This window comes from Pseudonaja textilis, chromosome 10 (assembly GCF_049901715.1).
Source record: "Pseudonaja textilis isolate UNSWEBS1 chromosome 10, rPseTex1.2, whole genome shotgun sequence".
Classification (NCBI taxonomy): domain Eukaryota; kingdom Metazoa; phylum Chordata; class Lepidosauria; order Squamata; family Elapidae; genus Pseudonaja; species Pseudonaja textilis.
The window spans coordinates 16,039,724-16,064,126 of record NC_141999.1 but is presented as its reverse complement, the minus strand read 5'-3'; the positions used below and the strand labels follow the sequence as shown (position 1 = coordinate 16,064,126).

Genomic DNA, 24,403 nt, shown 5'->3' with positions numbered 1-24,403 from the left:
GCTTTGGGATGGCTACTTGCAGTGAGTTGTTTCAGCAAGTGGAAAGTTAGGAAAAGAGTTTATTTTATTACTTATTTTATTTCAGAATGAAAAGGCTGCCCAACTCAGACAATCTCATCCATTCTCAACCCCAAACATTTCCATTTGGCTACTTTCCCATTTTTAAGCTCCTGTTTCTTTCAGGATCATGATGATTGTTCTCCTTGTTCCCACAACACAGTAAGACAAATTTTGTTTAGCTGTTGTTTGTTCATCAATCATTGTTTGTTGATTTCTCCCAATGTGAGAAAGTGTTGGAAGCCATATGATAAATTTGCCTAGTCAGGCTGGTTGCAACATCTGGTTACAGGAGGTCCTTGACCTATGACCACAACCGAGCCCCCAATTTCTGTTGGTAAGCAAAGCAGTTGATCATCACAGCTTGGTTGTATCCTGGATCTGCCCAGAAATCGGGTGGACTTGGATGATATCTAAATGGAATCAAATAATAATAAAAACAACAGCTTAGTTTATTATGCAAATCCAACCATGAGGGTGCTTATTTGAGCAAACCTAGAGGAGCCAACCACGGCTTGGCATGGTGTGGGAACACCTTCTTTCTGGCATGTCTGTTGTTGGAGAAGCCGGAAAGTCGAAGAGTGGGATTGCCAGAGGATGCACCTGCTATTTTACTTTTGATTAATGAGCTTAATGGAAACCCGCTCCCTACCCCATCATCCTTCTTCTCCTCTCTTCCCTGCTCTCCCCCTCCCTGTAGTCATATTATCTCTTTGAAGCACATTTTTATGCAAATGGATTTGGCGTTCTTTTCACCAGGCACAAAACATACCCAGACAGAGAACTTGACTGGGCCTAATATGGAGCCTGCCTCAGCTGCTTCAGTCGAGAGGCAGAAGTGTGTCTCCGAACAAAGGAATATGGTAATTGCGAGCTGGAGGGATTGCTAGAAGGTGGGGTTGAGGGAGAAGGACAGAAAGGAAGAAAGAGGGAAGGATGGTATGCTTGGGGATGAGCAGCAATTTTGGAAGAACAGGTTGTCCTCCAGGCTTCCTAGATGGAACAGCAGCAGCAGAACACATGGCTACCCGAACTGGGATAATGTATGCTCTGTAAACAAACTGCATCACTCTTTGGTTTGGTGGCAGCAGTGCCTCAGATAGAAAGTCCATACAGAGAGTAGTGAGGACAGCTGAGAAGATTATAGGATGCTCGCTTCCCGTTATTCAGGATACTGCTTATAAGCGCTATGTGTTTACAACTCAAAGTATCATTAGAGACCCTACACACTCACTTTATGGTCTGTTTCTGTTGCCCCCATCTGGGAGGCGGTTTTGAAGTATTTCTAGCAGGACTACCAGATTCTGTAACAGCTTTGTTCTCGATGCCATCCTTCTGGTAAACTCAGAAGATTCGTTTTTCTCGCCATAAACATGTATAACTAGACTATATTGTTGCTCTGTGTCATATAATATATTTGGGTATATACATAATGTTATATTTATTTATTTATCTTGTCATGTTTATGTAGTGTAAAATTATAGGTGGTGAGCCTTTGAGAGCTGTACGCAACGAAATTTCATTTTTAATATATGCCAATTAGTGTCCATTCAAAGAGACACTAAAGTTATTCTGTTCTATTCTCTAGCCAAGGTTGGCCACCAATTTTCTGCAAGAGCCACAATTCCATCCATCCTACTTGGTGGACTGGGATTAAGGCTACCCTGTGTGCAATATACAAGATGGCTCAGCAGTTAAAGATGCTGAACTTGTCAGTTAGAAAGCAGTTCAAGATCCAAGCACCACGCAATGGGGGTAAGCTCCCTTTACTTGCCCAGCTCCTGCCCAGAGGTTCTGACCAGTTCTGGAGAACCGGAAGCGGAAATTTTGAGTAATTTGGAGAATCGGCAAATACCTGCTCTGACTGGAGATTTTACAGTATTCTTCCCCTGCCACGCCCACCAAGCCATGCCCTCAGAACCGGTAGTAAAATTTTTTGAATCCCACTATTGCTCCTGCCCACCTAGCAGTGTGAAAGCATGCAAATGCGAGTAGATAAATAGGTACCACCTCAGAGGGAAGATAACAGCATTCTGTGCTCCTTGGCGTACAGTCATTTTGGTCTCATGATCATGGAAGTGTGTTCAGACAACACTGGTTCCCTCAGCTAAGAAACGGAGATGTACATCCCATTCCTAGAGTTAGAAATGATGGGAACGTTTACCAGAAAATTGGAGTGTCATTTTTGTGGCTCCCAAAGTCATCTGTAAATTTTTAGGATTTAAAATGTCCAAATTTCCACTTCCACTTATAAAGCAAAACTTTTTCATAGCAGGTCCCTTCTCTTGACCTACGAATACAAAATGCAACTTAAAAGATCTCTGAAGAATTATAATTAAAGTCAAAACAGTAATCTTAAAAATAATCTTCCCAGCCCTATGCAACAAATCAGATGGAGCTGTTTAAAAACAATAAAAAAACCAACATTAAAAATGCAATTACATTGTTGGTCTGTTAATCAAAAACAGAGCTTGAGGTCTCGTTCTCATTTCTCTCTCTCTCTCTTCTTTCTACAAAGCTTAATATTTTCACAGTTTTGAAAAAGCCATTCAGAGACATCATCCTGTTCTCTTCTAAGGAGCGATTATGTTTTAGAAATTGAGACAGCTGAAGATAAGCCATCTTTGAGCTAGATATATACATCCCAAACACTAGGAAAGTTTTCTTCGTGTAATGAATCCTGATATCTTTGGTATCCACAGAGATGCTATTAAGACTCATCGGCTCTTGTTTCTTCATCTTCTTAGTTGACTGGGTTTGGAGGTAGCCATTTGTTCCTTGCAGAAGAAGGAAAAGAGATAATTTGAGCCATGGTGCTTAACTGACTCTGTGACACTGCGACCGTCATAAATATGAACCAGCCGCCAAGCATCTGAATTTTGATCAGCTGACCATGGAGAAACTGCAAGAGTTGTATGTGTGAAAAAGTTATTTTTTTCAATGCCATTGTAGCTTTGAACGGTCGCTAAACAAACTACTGTAAGTCTAGGACTATCTGCATTCATGTGAGATCCTGAAATGTTTGCAAGATGATAATCTTTTTTTATAATCTTTAAAAATATATATATTGGGGAGGCTGCAAGTTCCATTATGGCTGAGAAAGAAATCTCTTCCCTGCTGCCAAGAAATGTTGATCCCTATTGGATATGTATAAAAATGTATTTGGAGTGAGGAGCAAAGAGGCATCAAATTTTGATCACGGCCGCAGCCCAAATTTCTGTGCAAAACATCAGACAACAAAATGTAATAAGCTAAAATATTAAAATGGAAGAACCTAGCTAATTGCCTTCTGACATGCAACAATCAATCAGAACTTAATTATATCCCAGGGTTTCCTTTCAACAATTATAATTGAAAAGTTCTTTTGCTACATTTCCTTGACATTTCTACAGATTTGCCACATAATAGAAAGTATTCTTTTCCATAACACATTTGGAACGATTTACAAGAAGGGGGGATACCAGGGCTGGGCTGCTGGGGGTTCGCAGGGGTTCAGGAGAAACCCCAGCTAAGATTCTGTGCAGTTCGGAGAATCCCCCCAAATCCCACTCCTCGCTGGTCCCACCAACCCCTCCCCTCCCAGGAGTCTCCACGCGGCCTGTTCTGGGTGCAGGGTGCGCATGGAGGCTCAGGGAGGGTGAAAAGCGGGGCTCCCGGAAGTTCGGGAAGGCTGGAAACGGGCTTGTTTGCGGCCTCCGGAACCCAGGGAGGCCGTTTTCGCCCTCTCAGAGGCTCAAGAAAAGCCTTGAGCTCAGAGAGGATAAAAACAGCCCCCCCCCAATTGTGGTGCAGTAGGCTACGCCCACCACAGCCACACCCACCTAGCAACCAGGCAGAGAACCCTTTGCTAAAATTTTTGAAGCCCACCCCCGGGTGATACCAAGTTAGAGCGCCATGTTTTGTAAAATGGAAGCTGGGATGTTGTTGATCCAATACCTAGGAGGCAAAGTTCTTTCTTTCTAGAACCCTTGATAGGAAGAGTACAAGTAGTTCTCCGCTTACAACCATTTGTTTACTGACAGTTCAAAGTTACAACGGCCCTGAAAAAAAGTGACTTACAAAACTGTTTTTCACCCAGCCATTGCAGCATCTCTGGGATCACGTGATCAAAAGTCAAATCCTTGGCAACTGCCATATATATATATATAAAGTGTCATGTGATTCCCCCTTTGTGCCTTCTGACAAGCAAAGTCAGTGGGGAAGCCAGGTTCACTTTACAATCATGTTATTCACTTTACTGCAGTGATTCCCTTAACTGCGGTGGCCAGAAAGGTCATAAAATGGGACAAAACTTAACAACTGTCTCGCTTAGCAACAGAAGTTTGGTCATAAGTTGAGGACTGCCTGTAAAAGCTCTTCTACAAGTGTTGGAGAGAACATGGTACAAATACTTAAGAACACATAAAGCCTTAATCCAAAAATCAGTGTTACAGTGGTAAGAAATTCTGCCTGTGCTTTCTAAATTCAGATCCAGAATCTGTTGTTTGATTTCTTCTAAAGTTCTCGACCTAGCATGATCAATAATTAAATGGCCCATAATTAATTGGGTCATCATTTCAGAGATACTTCCTTAAACGAAAACGAGTTGTACTGAAAATCCACGATTAATGAAATCTGAAGCTATGGGGTTTTCCCCATGAGGAATCAAACTTATCAATAAGGATTGACTCGGATAGAGATCTGTCACCCCAAATTAATTTTAATTGGTATCTCAATCCTCAAATCCTCATATGAGCCTCTATAGATATATATTCAAGCTTGTATTTGAAATCCAAGGAAGGACACCAAACTCTACTCTTAAAATCCTGAAGTACCATACCTCCATTTATTTTATTATTATTATTTTCATCTTTATAGCTACAAAGTGGTGCGTCATAAAGTATTAAGCTCAGCACATTGGGCCTGGAAAACATAATTACAGCAGGGGCAGAATCATTTCCACAGTGGCTAGCAAATTAATGATTGCACAGAACGTTTTTTTTATGCAAAAGATGAAATTTTTTTTTTTTGCTCCTTCCAGATAGTAGAGATTGAGACAATTCCTAAAAATTTAAAGGGCTTCATTTGCTCAGTGTGATTGCTGTTAAGTTTCCCCTGAGGAAGGACTTTAATGTGCTGTTTTATAAATACAATCACTTCTTTCCTTCCTCACATCCAGATATTCAAGTCCCTGCAGTTTTCTTGGCAGGATTTCAGAAGTGGCTTGCTCTTGCCTTCTTCCTTGGGTTGGGAGAGAGTGACTGGCCCAAGATTGCTCAGCTGGTTTTGTGCCTAAAGCAAGACTAGAAACTCACAGACTGAACTCACAAGTCTCCTGGTTTCTAGCCTGGTGCCTTAACTCCTCCCCCAAACCAAACTGGCTCTCTGCTTTTCTCTTACTATAATTAATTTCTACTTTTTCTTCTCTACAGTAAGCATCCTTGAAGATCAACTAGTACTGGGGAGAGGATGACTGCATTAACCACTCAAAACAAAATAAGTATTGAGGGTTTTTGCTAGCATTACGGGATGTCTTAACAACTTTTTGTCTTAACAACTAAATTAGGGAGTTGATACACAGATTAAATAAAAAGTGGGCAGGGTGCAATTTTGTTTAATTCCCCTTATGGTGGGGCTTGAGTTTGAAAGATCTCTACACCATTGTCTTTCTGACTTCCATAATACGTTTAGATTATTTAAGCTGCACTTGGTACATTTAAACACTGGTTAAAAGTATCTCATTACATTGGATCAATTTCCAATGGCTAACATAACACTCCTTAAGTTATCCAATATGTTTCCTTGTCAATTTTTGCAGACAGATGTCTATTTTTGTGTATCTTCCTTCCTTCTTTCTTTCTTTCTTTCTTTCTTTCTTTCTTTCTTTCTTTCTTTCTTTCTTTCTTTCTTCTCTCTCTCTCTCTCTCTCTCTCTCTCTCTCTCTCTTTCTTTCTTTCTTTTGCTTTCAAGGAACAAAACTGATTGTTGGGGTATGAGCTGCTTGGCATTCAACTCATGGCTGAAGCATGGCTAACTCCCACTTTGTGTTGGCCAATTGTGAGGCCCCTTATTCCTGATGGATAACTGAGTGAGCAGGTGAGCGTTTCCCCCCATAAATTCCTGCTCAGGGTGTACTAAAAATTCTGTTTCCATGGAGACCCATTCTTCCAGTTTTGAAAATTCCACTTTCTGCCCAAACTGATGCCAAAGAAACCCAATCACTTCCCTGCAGGTTGGAAACAAGTACAAAAGGGATTGAGAGCAGAGGGGGAAATGTAAGCTGTGATGCATTTGTGATTTCCAAAGATTGCTTTACACCAGGTGTGGGCAACTTCCTCACAGGTCTCTTCATGACCTGTGGACTTCAACTCCCAGAATTCTGGGCGTTGAAGTCCACAGATTGTAAAGGACCATAGTTGCTCCCCCCCTGCTCACTTTACACATTACAGCATATGGCTTCATTTCTCCTGACTAAATCATTCTCTGGATTGAGTCATTCTCAATAGCCCCCAAGATGTTCTTCAGAGCTATTCATCTCCACAAAAGGTGGGCAGGTGGGCCCCTAAACTACCTATCTGTGTCTTTTTGATCACTGGGTGTGTGTGCAGAGGGATGGTTTTCATACAAAAGGATAAATGTCTTTTTCAAAAATAAAGCAATGGTGAGTTTTTTTTTTCAGTGGTTCATCGTCCTGAGGAAGGAGAACGCCATCTGCCATTTTTAGTAATAGGCAGCCTGTTTGTAAGTATGAGTTCTGACTTAAGATGGATTTAACACTGTGGTGGCGCAGTGATTAGAGTGCAGTACTGCAGGCTACTTCTGCTGCCTGCCGGCTGCCTGCAATTTGGCACTTCAAATCCCACCAGGCTCAAGGCTGACTCAGTCTTCCATACTTCCGAGGTGGATATAATGAGGACCCAGATTTTTGGGGGCAATAGGCTGACTCTGTAAACTGCTTAGAGAGGGCTGTAAAGCATTATAAAGCAGTATATAAGTCTAAGTGCTATTGCTATTTGGAGTTGCCTGCAACTGTGTCTATGCATCCTTGCATCCCTACTCTGTGAAGGGGTTGATGAGTATCAGAAGGTTGCAGATGGCTGCCGGCAGGCCGACAGGCACACTTCCCAAATCCCAACTGCGCACTGTAGGGAAATGCGTATCGTGTGTACTGATTGGTTGATCCAACTTCCTTTTGGAACACTTTATTGTCTGAGCACCCTCCTAGCAAGAATGAACACTCACAGATGTATGAATACAGCAGCTATGCAACCGTGTGAACGACAAATGTGTATGTTCCCTCATGGGCATTGAAAGAGAAGTCTAATACAGCCTTTCAATATAAATTCAGGTTCAAGACAGGAAGGGAACTTGTTCTTAACCTGGAAACTGTCTGTATTAGAATTTCGGGGAGTATATGTAGAATAGAGATCCCACAAAACGTGAGGTGGTAAAATAATACAAATGGTTATATAAAGAGGAAGCCCCTGAGTCTGGACGAATAGAATAGAATAGAATAGAATAGAATAGAATAGAATAGAATAGAATAGAATAGAATAGAATAGAATAGAATAGAATAGAATAGAATAGAATTCTTTATTGGCCAAGTGTGATTGGACACAAGGAATTTGTTTTGGTGCAAATGCTCTCAGTGTACATAAAAAGAAAAGATACATTCGTCAGGAGTCAAGAATCATAAGATACAACATTTAGTGATAGTCATAGGTTACTAATAAGCAATCAAAACATACTGAGAAACAGTCAATAACAATCGTTAGGATACAAGCGACAAAATTACCGTCATACAGTCATAAGTGGGAGGAGATGGGTGAAAGGAAGGATGGGAGGATTAATAGTAATAGCAATACAGACTTAGTAAACAGTTTGACAATGTTGAGAGAATTTTTTGTTTAGCAGAGTGGTGGTGTTTGGGAAAAATGTTTTTGTGTCTAGTTCTGGTGTGCAGGGCTCTATAGCGTCATTTTGAGGGTAGAAGTTGAAACAATTTATGTGCAGGATGTGAGGGATGTAAGTATTGTAGTTATTGTGCAATTGGTCTTAAAAAGTAACTGACTAACTCTTTGGTTTGACAGCCAAGAGTTAAAATTTTGTATACTCCTTTGCTGCCCGGAGTCTGGATTTTTTGCAGCACAGAGTAAGGGAGATCTAGGAAATTAATGATCAACTAGAGAACCTACAAACCCTCTCTAGTGGCAAAGCCCCAAAGGGTTATTATGTAGGTGCCTGGGTCTAAGAAAACAAAACTAAAAACATGAGACTGCATTTTAAAGTTAACGCTTCAAGCCAGAACATAAAAAAGAAAACTGTACAGACGTAAACCGAAACTTTTAAAAATAGCAAAGCAAAAACAAAGCAGTTGGTCTCAGAGTTTCGCACAGACTTGAGTGAATCAAGCAAATGTAATCAAAACAAGAACAGACTGGACAATCATTTTATCTGAAATGGTATAGGGTTTCTTGCTTCAGCAAGGGTTGGACTAGAAGATCTCGAAGGTTCCTTCCAACTCAGTTGTTCTGTTATACCACACAGGACGGGAGGCTTTTGGATCTGACTGGGTGCAAAGTTCACGCCAAGGGATCATGGGGTTGTTTCTGACTAGCTTAGGTAGCCTTCCACTTACAAACATTTGTTAAGCCACCATTCAAAGTTACAAACGACACTAAAAAAAGGTGATTTATGACTTATCCATATCTGTTCGATACATCCCCTGTAATGTTAATAGCACTATCTGTCAACATTTTGTGTCTGAGGAAATAGGCTGCTGGGTAGCCATTCCTGGGGTGCAATTATGAAAAACAAACAAACAACTGAATTAGTCAACCAAGTTGTATCTACCAAAGCTTGAGGCAATGCATGCAGCACTGAACTGGTACTCTTCTAAAATAGTGTTAAGCCCAGAGGTGGTATTCAGCAGGTTCAGACCAGTTCTGGAGAACCGGTAGCGGAAATTTTGAGTAGTTTGGAGAACCAGCAAATACCACCTCTGACTGGCCCCGCCCCCATCTATTCTCCACCTCCCTAGTTCCAGCTGATCGGCTGGGTTTTCTTTCGTTGCCCTGCACAGGAGAACGGAGCTGGAAAGCAGGTTAGTGGGGTGGGGAGGGAATGGGATTTTGCAGTATCCTTCCCTGGCTACACCCATCAAGCCACGCCCACCAAGCCACACCCACAGAACCAGTAATAAAAAAAATTAATCCCACCACTGGTTAAACCCATGTTTATATAACAGTGAGCATTCAGAAGGTTTCCAAGCCCGTGTTTTAAAACAGAACAACAGAGTTGGAAGGGACCTTGGGGATCTTCTATTCAAGGAGGAAACCAATCTCTTCTTAAAAACCTCCAGTGTTGGAGAATTCACATGTTCTGGAGGCAAGTGGTTCCACTGATTAATTGTTTCAAATGTCAGGAAATTTCTCCTGAGTTCTAGGTTGCTTCTCTCCTTGATTAGTTTCCATCCACTGCTTTTTATCCTGCCTTCAGATGCTTTGGAGCCACGCCCACAGAACCAGTAGTAAAAATTTTTAAAAATCCTACCACTGGTTGACTCTCTGTTCTTTGTGGCAATCCTTTAGATATTAGAACACTGTTAGAAACACTGAAAGAAAACAGTCTTTGCTTTCAAACGAGCATAAACCTTTGTTCCTAAGAGGCCTATGTAACACCGAGAAGCTCTAGTCAGGCATTAGGCAGGTAAGTTGCCTCTTGAGAAGCCTGGTCAAAATAGCTGTGGAGGATAGTTCACAGTGACCCCAAATGAGTGGGTGTATCTTACGTAGCCTTTAGTACACCACAAGATCCAGTCACTACCCATCCCTGACTGTGTCATCACCACCATTGTCAGTGAACTTGCTTTCATGGCAAAAAAAAAATTGTCAGGAGAAATGGAAAAGCAGCATGTGAAAAGTGGAACTAGCTGAAGATGTCTTAAGTTGGGCTGGGGATGAAATCAAAGTGCCATCATGATGACGTGGCATGCAGGCCTAGTTACGTGAGCTACGTTTGAGCTAAGTTATGGGGTAGGCCCAAAGGTTGCCTTTAGTCTCATATTTTCAGGTTTCTTCGGGGCTTTTTGGCTGGGCCATTATTGGAAGGTATTTTATTTAGTTTGTCAAGCATGTATGAGAAAACAAGTATAAGTATGAACATAAAATATAAACATATAATTATAAACAGGTATAAGTATATACATAATAAATGAGTATGAATAAATGGGAACAGTGGGACAGAGACGGTAGGCATGCTGGTGCGCTTATGCACGCCCCCTTACACATCACTTAGGAATGGCGTGAAGTCCACGGTAGACAGTTTAAGGTTATAGTTTTGGGGGTTTGAGGATGTAACAGCAGAATCAGGTAGAGAGTTCCAGGCATTGGCCACTCTGTGGCTGAAGTTGTATTTTCTGCAATATATTGCAGAAATATTCTCAATATGCAAAATATTCTCAAGCAAGATCCTAGAATGTTTCATCTATTCTAGCAAGTTTCTCTAGAAGTTCTGCAAGATGTTGTATTTCTCATATGAGGGCCTATTTTTGTATGAAATGCACAGGCTAGGTTCGCCATACCAACTTAACCTGATTGCTCAACCCATTTTCACAATACCATATAAGCAACTGCCCTAATTGGGTTGTGTGAATGCAATCATTCTGTCCTTGCCCCCAGGCTTGTTTGCAATCGAGTGATTGCATCACAAATCAGCAAATCAGATTGTTAGCCCAATTGATACCAGGGATGGGCAACCTCATGATCACAAGATATTTTATTTATTTATTTATTTGATCTGTCAATCGCTTACAAGATAACAGGTATAAGTATAAACATAGTTACGAATACATGAGATGGACACATATAAGAAAAGTAAAAAGGAACAAGAGGACAGGGACGGTAGGCACGATTGGTGTGCTTATGCACGCCCCCTACAGACCTCTTAGGAAAGGGGTGAAATCAACAGTAGACAGTCTAAGGTTAAAGTTTTTGAGGTTTGGGGAAGAAACCACAGAGTTTTTTTTAAGTCCATATTGTGGACTTGAGCTCCCCATGACTCTCCGATGTGAAGAGAGACAAGGGGGAGTCTCAAACATGTGGTATATGCTTGTCACTTGCTTCTGGTTTATACACACTGACTGGTGGCAGTTAGTCAATTCTAGGAGTCTCTCCTGGACTCTTCCTAGAGATGTTAAGGATTGAATTTGAGGCCTCCTTGAGGGAAAGCAGAGCCTCTACTGCAGAACATGGTCAACAGTGGGTTTTTTTTTTTCATGTAATTTTGCATTTTATCCCAGATCAGTTTAGCTGCAGGAACAAACTTGCACAACTGGACCTTACGATAGCAATGAGAGTCCTTCTTGGTTTTTCATATCTCAGGGTAAAAATTCCAGGAAACTAATCTTTGTTTCTGAGTTTTGAGATGGACTTGTGTCTCTTTGGGGGAAAAGATAAAAATAACCCTCTTCCTGGTTTGGGTATTGTTTTGCAATTTAAGATGTACCAGAGAGAGAGAGAGAGAGAGAGAGAGAGAGAGACAAAAAAACAAAACAACCAAATCCTGACTCACAGCTGGGACTTTCAAAAAGCTGTTTCTAGCTGGTGAAAAGGAACTTTGCATTGAGCTGAGCACCAAACGAGCTGTGCAACATGAAAGAAACTGGGTAACCCAGCTTCGATGAGCCAAAAAAGTTTCCGAATCTGTTGGATAGAATTAACATCAGCCTGTTGGTTGGGCAATCAGGAACTTAATTCCTTCCCGTTTTGCAATAATTTACATAAAATGCACACAAGAACACGGTTGTGAGTTACAAGCAATCCTTAGGTTACTTACGACCATAACTGAGCGCAAAATTTCTGTCGCAAAGTGAGACATTTCTTAAGTTCTTAAGTTTGCAAAAGGGATAACACAACCTTGGGACACTGCAACCGCCATAAATAGGAGTCTGTTACCAAGCATCTGAATGTTGATCACGTGACTGTGGGAATGCTGCAATGGTTGTGTGAACAATGGTCATAAATCACTTTTTCAGTGTCATGGTAACTTTGAACAATCCCTGAACTGCTGTAGTTGCTGTGAGATGGTTTGTACATGCAGCTTCTCTTCCTTTCCCAGCAGTAGAGCCTTCTCTCTTTGCATAATGCAGGGGTCTTCAAACTTGACACTTTTAAGACTTGTGGACTTCAACTCCCAGAATTCCTCCTCCAGTCATGTTAGCTCACAAATTCTGGGAGTTGAAGTCCACAAGTCTTAAACTTGCCAAGTTTGAAGACCCTTGGCATAATGTATCTGCATAAATCTTGTCTAAATAAGCACAGCTTAGTGCAACAATCACATTGAACCTTTTGAAAAAGTGTTTTGAATTGAAACTATGGGATTTATTCCAATTCGTTTTCGACTATCGTTTGCCCCCTATTCTTCTAGAAATTTTTCACAATTAAAACCAAATGTGTCCATATAAGGGTTTAAAAAGGCCAAGATGGCAATTGCAACAGTGGTGGGATTAAAAAAAAATTGTTACCAGTTCTGTGGGCATGGCTTGGTGGGCATGGCAGGGGAAGGATACTGCAAAATCTCCATTCTCTCCTCACCCCACTAACCCGCTTTCCAGCTCCGTTCTCCTGTGCAGGGCAACCAAAGAAGACCCAGCCAATCAGCTGGGACTTGGGAGGCGGAGAATAGATGGGGGCGGGGCCAGCCAGAAGTGGTATTTGCCGGTTCTCCGAACTACTCAAAATTTCCGCTACCAGTTCTCCAGAATTGGTCAGAACTTGCTGAATACCACTTCTGTTTTTTTCCTCTCATAAATATTATTTTTTTGCCCTTATTCATTTAGACAGGAAAAAAAAGCATGAAAGAGGAACAAATATTACATATACAAGAGTTTCACACACACATACACTCACAACACACAAAGTTTCATTCAAGAGTTTCCCTAACAGATGACCATATTTCAATATAATTGTTACACTGCCATTACGTTAAAACTTGGGATCATTCATTCAGTGTAGGGAAAATTGACAGCCATGTTAGGAAAGACATTTTTTTTTTACACAACCTGGAATTAAACTGTGGAATTAGCTGCCATGAAAGGTGGTGACAGCTACTAAATTATAACACTTTAAAAAGGGGGTTGTAAAAATTGATGGGAATTGAGCAGCCACTGGTTACTAATCTTGATTGTTTTGCTCTGCCTTCTGACCACAGGCAACAACTCTTAAATATCAACTTTACAGCAAGGAAGAGAAGGTAATTTCCCTCCTGTGATATTTGTGAGCTTTCTGAATTGGCCCTATGTAATTTGTCTTACATTGTGTTAACGTAATATATAGTTTGAACTGCTTCAGAGGGTTCTCTTCTGGAATATCTGCCTCTAAAGAATGCCCAAATCTCCAGGGAATCCCCAAACATTGAAATCATATTTAGAAACAGAGGAACTTTAGGAGGAACAGGGGAAAAGAAACAGGGGAAATTCCCTGGAAACTAAGGGGAAAACACACCAGTCTCTGGGCAAGAGAAAATAAACACATGGTGGCCAATGTTTGGATGATGGTTATTCACTGGGAAGCATGCCCAACATGCTTATCATGATAGTTCCAGAACCAAGAACAGTTGTATTATCTATTTCCTATTCAGTTCTCTATACAAGGAGATAGAATATAATAGAATAATAGAATTGGAAGGGATGTTGGAGGTCATTTAGTCCAACCCCCTGTACCACGGGTGTCAAACTGGTGGCCCATGGGCCAGATGCCTCAAACATAGGCCATGCCCACCCCAGCTCCACAAAGGGAAAAAAAAAAGTCACCCATATGTCACAAGACAACAACGTGACATGGCAAGTTTGACCCTGGTGCCTTATACCATTTCAGACAAATGGCTCTCCATTCTCTTCTATATAGAAGAGAATGGAGAGCCATTTGTCTGAAATATATATATATATATGCCATCATTTTGGCCATACAAGCTATAGTATAGAGATAGATATAACAGTTAATTTCCTTTTTCCTATTTACATTTATCTACATTTATCTACAATTATATACATATTTACAACCGTCTTTTATACTCATGCATTCGTATCATCTCCCATTTGTCCATTATATTCCATTATCTTTGGTTTATAAAACTTTTGCTTTCATACCTATTCATTCTCTTCTTAAAAGCCACCAGTGATGGGGCACCCACAACTTCTGATGGCAACCCATTCCATGGGTTCAAACATCACTCTAATTTGGGGTCCAAGCCAGAGGGCCACAAACCAGGACCATATCTTGAGTAGGCAAGAATAACACACTCACACTTTTTTCCTTCTAGCTTTAACATTTGAATTTAAACTGGCATGCAGTTAAAAGCCCAGGAGTCCTGTTGCTAAAAAAAAAAAACACCACACCAAAATGTTTTAAATTTTAGAATTAAAACCCAGCACATCTTGCTTTGAAATGGACCTCTGGAAAAAGCAAGTGTTAGCTTATTGTCCTCATTTCCCTCATCCCTCCCATTCTTATGAAAAAAATCCCAACTCCCTCCTCCAACTCATCTACTAATTTCCCACTCTTTACACAACATTTATTCAGTTGCTACTTGTGACTGCCAGTAATGTTATTTTTAGCTAAGCAGGCAGAGCTGACAACAGAAACATGTAGATGAACAGATAGGAAGGAACTGGGACTTAAAAACATTTATGAAGTTTGCAGGGTATAATGACGCTTAGCCAGCCAGTCTACAGCCCTATTTTTAGAGTTGCCAAGTTCTTTTTTTTAAAAAAAGAAAACCAGCCCTACTCTTTGCTTTTAGCAGCAATCCTATTTAGATAAGTAGCAGATGAGAAATAATAGATTTATAGTTTTAAAAAACCACCACAACCACCAGAAATCCATTCCCCCTGCTTTGCTTCTGAGAGGTATGTAATTGCTAAAAAATTGAACAAGGAATGCAATAATAATAATAATAATTGCATTCTCCACAATATGGACACATGCAGTGGTGGTATTCTACTGGTTCGGCCCGGTTCTGGAGAGCCGGTAGCAGCAATGAGTAGCAGAGACCGAACCAATTCTCTCTGCCGCTTTGCTGTTGGGCCCACCTTTGGGCTCCCATAGTCACCTTTATCTGCTGAATTTGAAGCGCAGTTGCTTTGCGCGGCACATAATAGTGCTGCATGGCAGCTGATGAAGCAACTGGGATCATGCAGGCTTGCAGCGAGTTAGAACACCTATGTGCCTGTGCAAACGCTCCATTCAAAATATCTGATCTTGAGCTACGGTTCTCAAATTCTGAAGCTGGCAGTTGTAGTCACAACCCACCCGCGGAGTACTGGATGTTCCTTCGGTCATTTGGAGTCTCTAGCTGCCTCCATTGCTTCAGAAAGCTACTTGAGGCTTCAAGGTGTGGCAAAGAGGAGTGTTCTTTGGAGATAAGCTAGTCCTGCTCTATTTGGGCCTAATCTTGAAGAGCTGAGCACTCTTTTGCACTGCCTTTATTCAGTTACTTGGGAGGAAGCTTCTGAGGATGTCCGAACTTGCTGAAAGAGGTATCTCAATGGTCTTCCATTGCACAAAATTCCTCTGCTCAGAGCCAGCTGTTTTCCCCAGCTGCTTCTGCATTCACATTATTGACAATCAGTGGCAGCGCTGAAATGGCTTCCTTGAAGCTCCGTAAATAGATCTAGTACAAGTGAACAGGAAATACTGTTACAGTACCCAGGAACAAAACCAGTAGTAAAAATTTTTTGAATCCCACCACTGGGTCGAATTAGAGGACCTCTAAGGTCCCCTTCAACTCTATTATTCTATTATACTCTACCTCTTTGTCTAGAGAACTGGGTGGGAAATAGATAACACAACTGTTTTTGGCCCTGGGTCTATCATAATAAGCGGGTTGAGCAACTTCCCAGTGAATCACCATCATTCAAACATTGACCAACATGTTCTGTTGTGAAACACCCTTTTGAAGCTGCCTCACAAACTAGTATAATCTCCCCCGTCCCCAGTTCTAAAAAACAAAGCAATATCGCAGCAGTCGTTATCTGTTTGGCTACTTTTAATCTTATTCTAGCTAGAATAGGGATGTCCAACCTTTTGGCTTGCTTGGGCTGCACTGAGTGATGAGAAATTGGCTCGGGCCACATATATAATATATAATATTGTTAATGGCTGTGCGTTGGACACGCCTGAGCTTAGAGCCTCTTTCCCAGTGGGGAATAAAACCTGTGGATTTCATTGAGACTGATTTCCTAATAGTCGTGCATAAACCTGTGCACTTAATAAGGGTGGTGAATCACAGAGCAATTTACCTATGGCTCAGGGAACCTTTGCCATCCCATCCAACTTCAGAAGGGATCCTGGTGCCAGCGGTTTCTTCAATGGACTCTCTCTAACCACTGGGGGTGAAATAAAGACATCCATCATCCAGCAAGAGACAAGTTAGCATTGTACCAATAGACTACACTAGAATACTTTATTGTCACTTTGAATGTACACTAATCAGCATACATTAAAATGAAATTACATTGCTTATTCTAATTACTCTAATATAAACACAATATAAATACAAACATGACAATGTTGCTTACTCTAATTACTATAATATAAACACAATGTAAACACAAACATGACAGGATAAATAAATAAATACAAAATTATGCATGTACCCACATATATGACACAGAATAACAACACAGTCTACACAAAAGAAACAAATATTGCAAGTTTACCAGACGGATGGCCTAGGGAACAAAGCTGCTACAGAATCTGGAAGTCCTGCTAGAAATACTTTGAAACCTCCCTTCCAGAAGGGAGCAACATGAAATGGGTGTGTGGGATCTCTAAGAATGGTTTGAGCTCTAAGCACATTGCGCTTATAAGCAGTACCCTGAATGATAGAAAGCGAGCTTCCTCTAATCTTCTTGGTTGTTCTTACTATTCTCTGAATGGACTTTCTATCTGAGGCAGTACTACCACCAAACCAAACAGTGAGGCAGTTTATTGAAACGCTCTCAATTGTGCCTCTGTAAAAAGTGGCCAGGATAGAAGGAGAAAGATGTGCTTTCCTCATCCAATGCAGGAAATGCAGATGCTGGTTTGCACACTTCATTAAGGATGACGTGTGGCGAGACCAGTTCAGATTGTTAGTTATCTGCACCCCCAGATACTTAATATTATTGAGCACTTCTACAGCTGCATCCTTGATAGTGACCATGCTGGCTCTTTCTAAAACCAGAAAACTCCACATGAAAGAAGTGATGTATATATCCCCACCCAGCAGTGTGCAATTGTTGAACACATGCATGGCACTAACATGTGTTTTTATTCCAGTTGCACCAGCAGGATGCCCCTCCCCCCATTTCATAGAAAGGAAAACACTTAAGTTGCTAGCAGCTCTTTTTCTATCTGTCTTTTCAGAACATGTGCATTTCTTCCTGCTTGTTTGCAAAAAATATACAATTTAAACCGCAACAAAAAATCTGAGTGTTTGTAACAGGATGGAGATGCCTCACACCAAACCACCATTCCTGCCTTAGTGAAGATCCCATTGGCAGCACTGAAGGTGATGAGATTTCAAGTAATCAGTTCTAAAACCCGTTACTTTCCCTAATGCCCCTGGACCATGGCTCTGTGTTGCAGAGATAGCTGAAGTTTGAGAAAGAGAGCAATATGTTCCAAACAAAAGGCTATTTTTAGTCAACCGGAACTTAGAAGAGGAAGGAAAAGAAAATTAACCCAAATAGGCAGGTGGGCTAAAAATGGACAAAACCCTCCTAAAGCAAGACAATGCAGGTAGCCCTCAAGTTAATATATGAGAATGTTCCTGGGAGCCAGGGGAAAGAGATGCTGCCTAGGGAACTATCAGATAAGAGAGGGCATAATCCACTGCTGCACAATGGGCAGAAAACGAAACTCAAACATGAATTCAGACTGAATCTCTACAGACTTTCAAAAATGAATTCTCCCCCTATTTTATCAGGCAGTAAAAAAAAAGACAGTGGGAGATCTGTACTTTCAGACTTGTAAGATTCTGGTAATAGAGTCTGGTAAAATTAGCTCACCTGGTCGGTTTTCCTGGCTGGGAAGGCCGACGCTCACTCACCAATGGCCACTGAGACCAGGAACTCCATAGCTAAGCAATGTGATTGTAAGGTGTGACATCACACAACCCTGTTGACTTACAAAAGTAATTGTAGTTAGGCAAATCCCAAACTGTGGTCCTTGCATCCCAGAGTTAGGATTGTCATTTGAGACCTTCCCTATTGACTTTCCTTATCAGAAGCTGTCGGTAAAAGTTGCACTTGATGATGTTGTGGTGGCTGCAGGAGATGGCAACATCGTAATTGCAAACCAGAGGTTGATCACCAGAACTGGATCATACGGTTGATGGGGTGCTGCAATGTCATAACTTTGATCGATTGAATGTTATATGAAATCTATCTGTATTCCCATTTTTCTCATGGCTGTAGACTCATAGAACAGGGGTCCCCAACTGTTCTGACCCAGGCTTCATCAAACTTAATAAAACACAAACTGATTTTAAAAGCAAAACCTATTTTAATGCAACGCTGGGAATTACTTGTATTCCCAGCCAAAACTCATTATACACAGTTCCTCCAGATAAGAGCACACTTTCAGTACTGTCGAATGCTGCCAAGAAATGGAAGTCCCATTAAGACTAACTTAAACCAACCCAAAAACCTAGAAACAATCAACCAGAGTACAGAGCTTGAAGACGGATTTGGAGATTACTGAACTGCTTTGCTTCCTGCAAAGCTCTTTGTCATTGAGGACTGACTTTTATCCCTGATGGGAGGGGCAATCACCTCCCAGCCTTACTCCCGAGTTCCCCCTTCTGCTTCAGTTGCTCTCGCCTTCTAACAGCTCTGTGCACACACACTGGAAACAGGCTCCTCTGGGTCCTCTGCCTCACTGCTGCCAGACTCTGAAAGCTCCGAAGGACAGCACCCCATTCCCAGATGGTCCTGGCCCCATCCCTGCATTGGATGCAGGATCCTCATCCAAGTCCTCGCCAGACCCCCTGACTGGTTCCTTTTCATCCTCACTGTCCAATATCTCTGCTGTCCAACCGGCTTCCGGCGAACCACAACACCAACCTCCAGCCTCCAGCCCACGACTGAGCCATGAGCAACTGGGCTGCAGAAGAGGCAGGTGAGAGTACATGCGCATGTGTGCACATCCTCACTTGCATGAGTGGTGGGCGTGCATGCCCGCCACTTGTGCAAATGGAGCTACACGTGTGCATGTGCTTGCCAGCCACTTGCCTGGAACCATTCCTTCTCCCTCCCAACCCCCCTGGCCGGTTCACAAAGCGGGAAAGTTTGGGGAACTCTGTCATAGAACCTCCACAGAATGATTGAAAGGGGCTGGAATGGGTTTTGGAGGTCATTTCCTCCAACACGGTATTCCTGCGGAAAAATAGTAAGCAAGCAAACTTTGCCTTAAATTCACCAAAGCCAAAAAGCGTTTGCTTTTATAATTTTGATTATTGCTGGAGTCAAAAATAAACTTAGCCGGCTGTGAAACGTAGCCAATATTGTAAGACCTTGGAGGTTTCATTCTGGATGGGGGAATCCTTACAGTATAAAGGAAGTACTGACACCCCTACTTTCTACTTAGAAAGTGCTGAATCAGTGTATGTCTACCTGTTGGAGGCCAAAGGTGAAGATGTTCATCCTGTGACCTGTTTCTCATTATTAATATTTTACTGCATAGAACCTACTTTCCTTCTTCCTTTCCTTGCCTTTGACTCAGTCTTGACTTCTGACAACCAGATAGACAAGTCCATGCAGTTTTCTAGTAATACAGGTTTCAAAAGAGTACAATAAATAACCCTGGATTATTTTCTCACATCAACTCATTCATGCCTACTACCTTTTACTGGGCACTATTGATTCAAATGTCTATATTCAGCTTACAGAGAACGTACACGATTGGCTGATTTTTCTTTTCCCACCCTACCAAATTTGTTGACCTGCAATAAAAGCAAAAATACCCTTCTACTAACCATGAAACAAAAACAAAGAGTTGGGTACCATTTGCATGGTTATAGGAGTGATTGAAGCTTTTTTAAAAAAACTTTTGCTGTCAAGCTAAAACGTGCCATTTGTTCTGCTGAGTTGGCAGAAACAGCTCAGCTTGGTGAATGAGCAGCTAATGAGAAATATTTCAAGCAGGAGTCAGCAGAATTCTAAAAGAATAAAATCCAAAAGGCCAGATTCTTTCTATCTTCTTAAATGCTCCAATAGATTTGCTGAAGTACATCAAACTCCTCTTAACGTTAATCCAGAGAAAGGTATACACTCACACTCATGTATGATCATGATCTGTGCTAAGGGTCATAAATACATAATTGGGGTGGATAATTTCAGGAATTCTGCGTGGGAGATATGAGTGCAAAATAGGAATTGTTGGGCCACTGTTGATGATCCAGTGCCAACCTTGGCCCTTCTTCTTCTAGAATTTCCTTTCACTTGATCAGAAGAACAAGAATAACTACTATTGACTATCTACTATTGACCTCACCCTTTTCCTAAGAGGTCTGTAGGGGGCGTGCATAAGCACACCAATCGTGCCTGTCCTATTGTTGCTTTTATTTTTTTATTTTTCTTATATGTATCCATGTATTCATAACTATGTTTTTACTTATGCCTATTATCTTGTAAGCAATTGACTAAATAAATAAATAAACAAACAAATAAATAAAAGATCTTGGGGGTCATAATTACTGAAAAGAGGCCAGGACATATACTACCAGGCATCCTGAAACAGTTGTTTCTGGTTGGTGGTGTTAAAGAGGCAGCAGGAAAAGTCAGGGCTTGCCAAAATCCCAGGAATTTTGTATTATTGATCAAACTTAAACCGTTTGGATTGGACCATTGCAAGCCCTTGGAATTAAGCAAATGTAATGGAACTATTTGCAACTTCTAAATCAGGGGTGTTCAAACTTGGCAACTTTAAGATTTGTGGGCTTCAACTCCCAGAATTCACCAGCCAGTCAGCCATGCAAGCTGGAGAATTTCAGAAGCTGAAGTCCACAAGTTTTAAAGTTGCCAAGTATGGAGACCCCGGCCCAGTGGTGGGATTCAAAGATTTTTACCACCGTTTTGGTGGATGTGGCTTGGTGGGCGCACTTTGTGCATGTGCACACACTTTGCATGCATGCACACACACCTAAGGCACACTTTGCACAGGCTCAGAGGCATTTCCACAGGCATAGAGATGTTTGCCCAGATGCAGAGGCATTCCAACTCACCTCGTGTGAGCCTGCACTCTCCCTGTCACTTCAGCAGCTGCTGCGCAGCATTCCGCTGTGCCGTGCAAAGGAGCTGCACTTCAAAAAGCAGGTAATAAAGGTGAGTATGGGAGACCAGGTGGGCAGGTGGGCCCAACAGCAGAGACCGGAGAAAAGTAGTTCGGTGTCCACTGCTCATCGGTGCTACCAGTTTGGGAGAACCTGGTTGAACCGGTCGAATGCCACCACTGCCCCTGGCCTAGAAGAATGCAAAAAATGGGGTAATTGTGCTCTAGCTCCCATTGTTGGGAAATTGTACATAGGTAGTCCTTGACTTACAATCATTCGTTTAGTGACTGTTCAAAATTACAATGGCACTGAAAAAACCGATGTGATCCAAATTTAGGCGCTTGGCAACTGGCAGGTATTAACAACGGCTGCAGCGTTCTGAGGTCATGTGATCACCATTTACAAGCATCCAAGCCAGCTTCCCGCAAAGCTGGATTTGGGGGAAGCTGGATTTGCTTAACCATCTGATCCACTCAACAATTGCATGGGTTCACTTTTGTCAAGCGAAGGGAAAAACAGAGGTCCTTCACTTTTCCCCTTCTAACTTTATGATTCTAAGAATCTGCCTGTGGTTGGGCAGAGTTATGGCTGTATGTTGCTTTTTGCTCAATTTCCACCACCCTCCACCCTGCATATTTTTTTCCCCAGATTTTCATTTTTGAATTCTTGCATTCAGGGTGTTACCAAGTGCTTTGTGTGTGCACGAACATGTCTAACTAGATTGCACTCCACCTCTGCTCCTCTTTTTCTAGAGGGCAGGTCTAGCTAAAGTCACACTGAATTTTCGAGGTGAGCAAAACCCTCCCCCCCCCTCTTCCGTCAGTCAGAGGAGGAGAGGGGGTGTCTTCTGTGTTGTCTCAGGAAAGCTACAACCTTCTGGAAAAGAGGAAGAAGGAGATAGAGGCAGACCGCTTGGCGTTAGCAATTAGATCACCACTTTACAATGCAGGGCTAATAAGCGAGGAGAAATGTAGCTCCTGTAGTTCAGAATTTTTTTCAGGAAGAAGAAATAGTCCTTGATTTATAAGCAGGGGTGGGATTCAAATTTTGTAACAACCGATTCCGTGGGCATGGCTAGGTGGGCACGTCCATGTGACTGGGTGGGTGTGGCCCCCCTTTTTTTTCAGCAAAGACCCCCACCCTCAGTTTTTGGGCCTTCTGGGCCTCAGGGAAGCCTCCTGTGGGAGTGTTTTTGCTCCCAGAAGGCTTCCCTGGGGCTCAGGAGGAAAAAAAACCAGCGCCTGGAAGGGGCGCGTAGCATCCCCCTCCCATGCTCCGTTTTGGGCAGTGGTAGGATTCAAATAATTTAACAACTGGTTCTCTGCCAACAACCAGTTTGCCAAACTGCTCAGAAAGTTAACAACCGGTTCTACCTAAGTGGTGCAAACTGGCTGAATCCCATCACTGGTTTCGGGGCCTCCTGGGCCTCAGGGAATCCTCCTGGGGGGCATTTTTGCTCCCAGAAAGCTTCCCTGGGGCCCAGGAACGGAAAAAAATGGAGAGGGGGGGTTTTCTGTGTTCCAGAAGCTCAAGAAACTAACAACACCTGTGTGATGGGACCCCTGCCCCACTTATGTTATGTACCATGCATGCACAATGCACATAAAAGGAGGAGGAGCTTGAATAAAATGGGCACACGTTGATTTTTGACCCTCCTTCTTAGGGCCTATGGTTTTGCATCTCTGAGGGGATGTGAGGAGCATGTCAGAAACTCGGATGCCTGTCTTGATGTTTCTTTCCACTCCTCCCATCCTGCTTCTCTCTTCCTCTCTTTCCATTTCTTAAAACTGGGGACCCTGCAGGTTGTTGTTTTTTTTTTTTTTTGAGGGGAGCGGGGAGAAGCCTGAACCCTGCACTCATTCCTAGGGAATTATATAGCTTGAAACCTTCCTCGGGGACGTTTCTTTTCCTTGGTGCTCAGCTGCATTTCAGTTCTGTGTTTTGCTTCAGTTCCCATTCTCCCCTGATACTTCTGACTTCATTTACTCCGTTTCTTCACTTCTAATTGCAACTTTTCCTGAGGCGGAATTAAAGCAGATGTTGAATGTGTTGATGCAGCCTTCCGTTCGCCGTGCTGAGCTGTTTTTTTTTTCTTTTCTTTTTTCTGTGACCTGCTTTTGAATTGTGCTGACGTAAAGATGATTCTCTTCTTGAGGGGGGTTGTTTCATTCACCCATTCAGCATTTAGTTACATCTTGAGACTCCTTCTCCTGGGTTGCTGATCAGGATGGGCTGTCAGACCTGGCTGCAAAAATCAAAGTGACCTCAAGATGGTGGCAAAGAGCCAGTTTGGGCCTAGTAGTGATTAAGGCAGCAGGTTAGAAACCAGGAGACAAGTTTCCTGCCTGAGCCAAACCTGGTTCCAAGAGAGCAAACATAAGACAAAGGCAGCAGCATAACCTTTTAATGTTTCATCTATGAATCCTGTTTCTTCACAGATAAAAGGCTGCTTCCAACTAATTAGCTCTGAAAGAAAGAGCCTTGCCAAGTTTTTGCAAGGCTGCCAAAAAATAACAGATAAGAAATAGTTCACAATACAAGATAATATCAACTGTAATGTCCATGAGGCTGAGTTTCAAAACGTCTTTGCTTCCTACAAAGAACATTCGCTTTACAGCTGGCTTTTCTCTTCTTGAAGGAGGGGCCATTACCTTGCAGCCTTACTCCCGAGTTGCCCATGCTGTTGTAACTGCTCTTTCCTCCGAGCAATCCTGCACGCACACGCACTTGGCACAGGCTCCTCGGGAACCTCCTCATCACTGCTGCCAGCCCCTACAATCTCTGAAGGCAGCAGTCCACTCCCCAATGGTCCTGGCCCTTCACCTGAGTCTTCGCTCTCCTCAGCCATCCACACCTGCTGCCGGCTAACCACAACAAGAGGGTTGGACTACAAGACCTCCAAGGTCCCTTCCAGCTCTGTTATTCTGTTCATTAGAGGCCTGCTGAAATCTACTATTGAACATTCAGCGCCATCTGAGTCAATATGTCTTCTTTCAACTGTTTTCCGGGAAGGGCCTGTTTACCAGGGCTGCACTGAAGGTTTGAAAGCTAATTA

At 42.2% G+C, this 24,403-nt stretch overlaps 1 long non-coding RNA gene across 1 annotated transcript; it reads right to left on the bottom strand.

The window, feature by feature from the left end:
• Window positions 1-58: 58 nt before the first annotated feature.
• LOC148124912 (uncharacterized) lies at window positions 59-18,154 on the bottom strand. The gene is made up of 3 exons (XR_015744801.1): window positions 18,086-18,154; window positions 16,334-16,420; window positions 59-470 (listed from the first exon to the last, which is right to left on the bottom strand). It is a non-coding gene; the product is annotated as an uncharacterized LOC148124912 (long non-coding RNA).
• Between the last annotated feature and the right edge of the window lie 6,249 nt (window positions 18,155-24,403).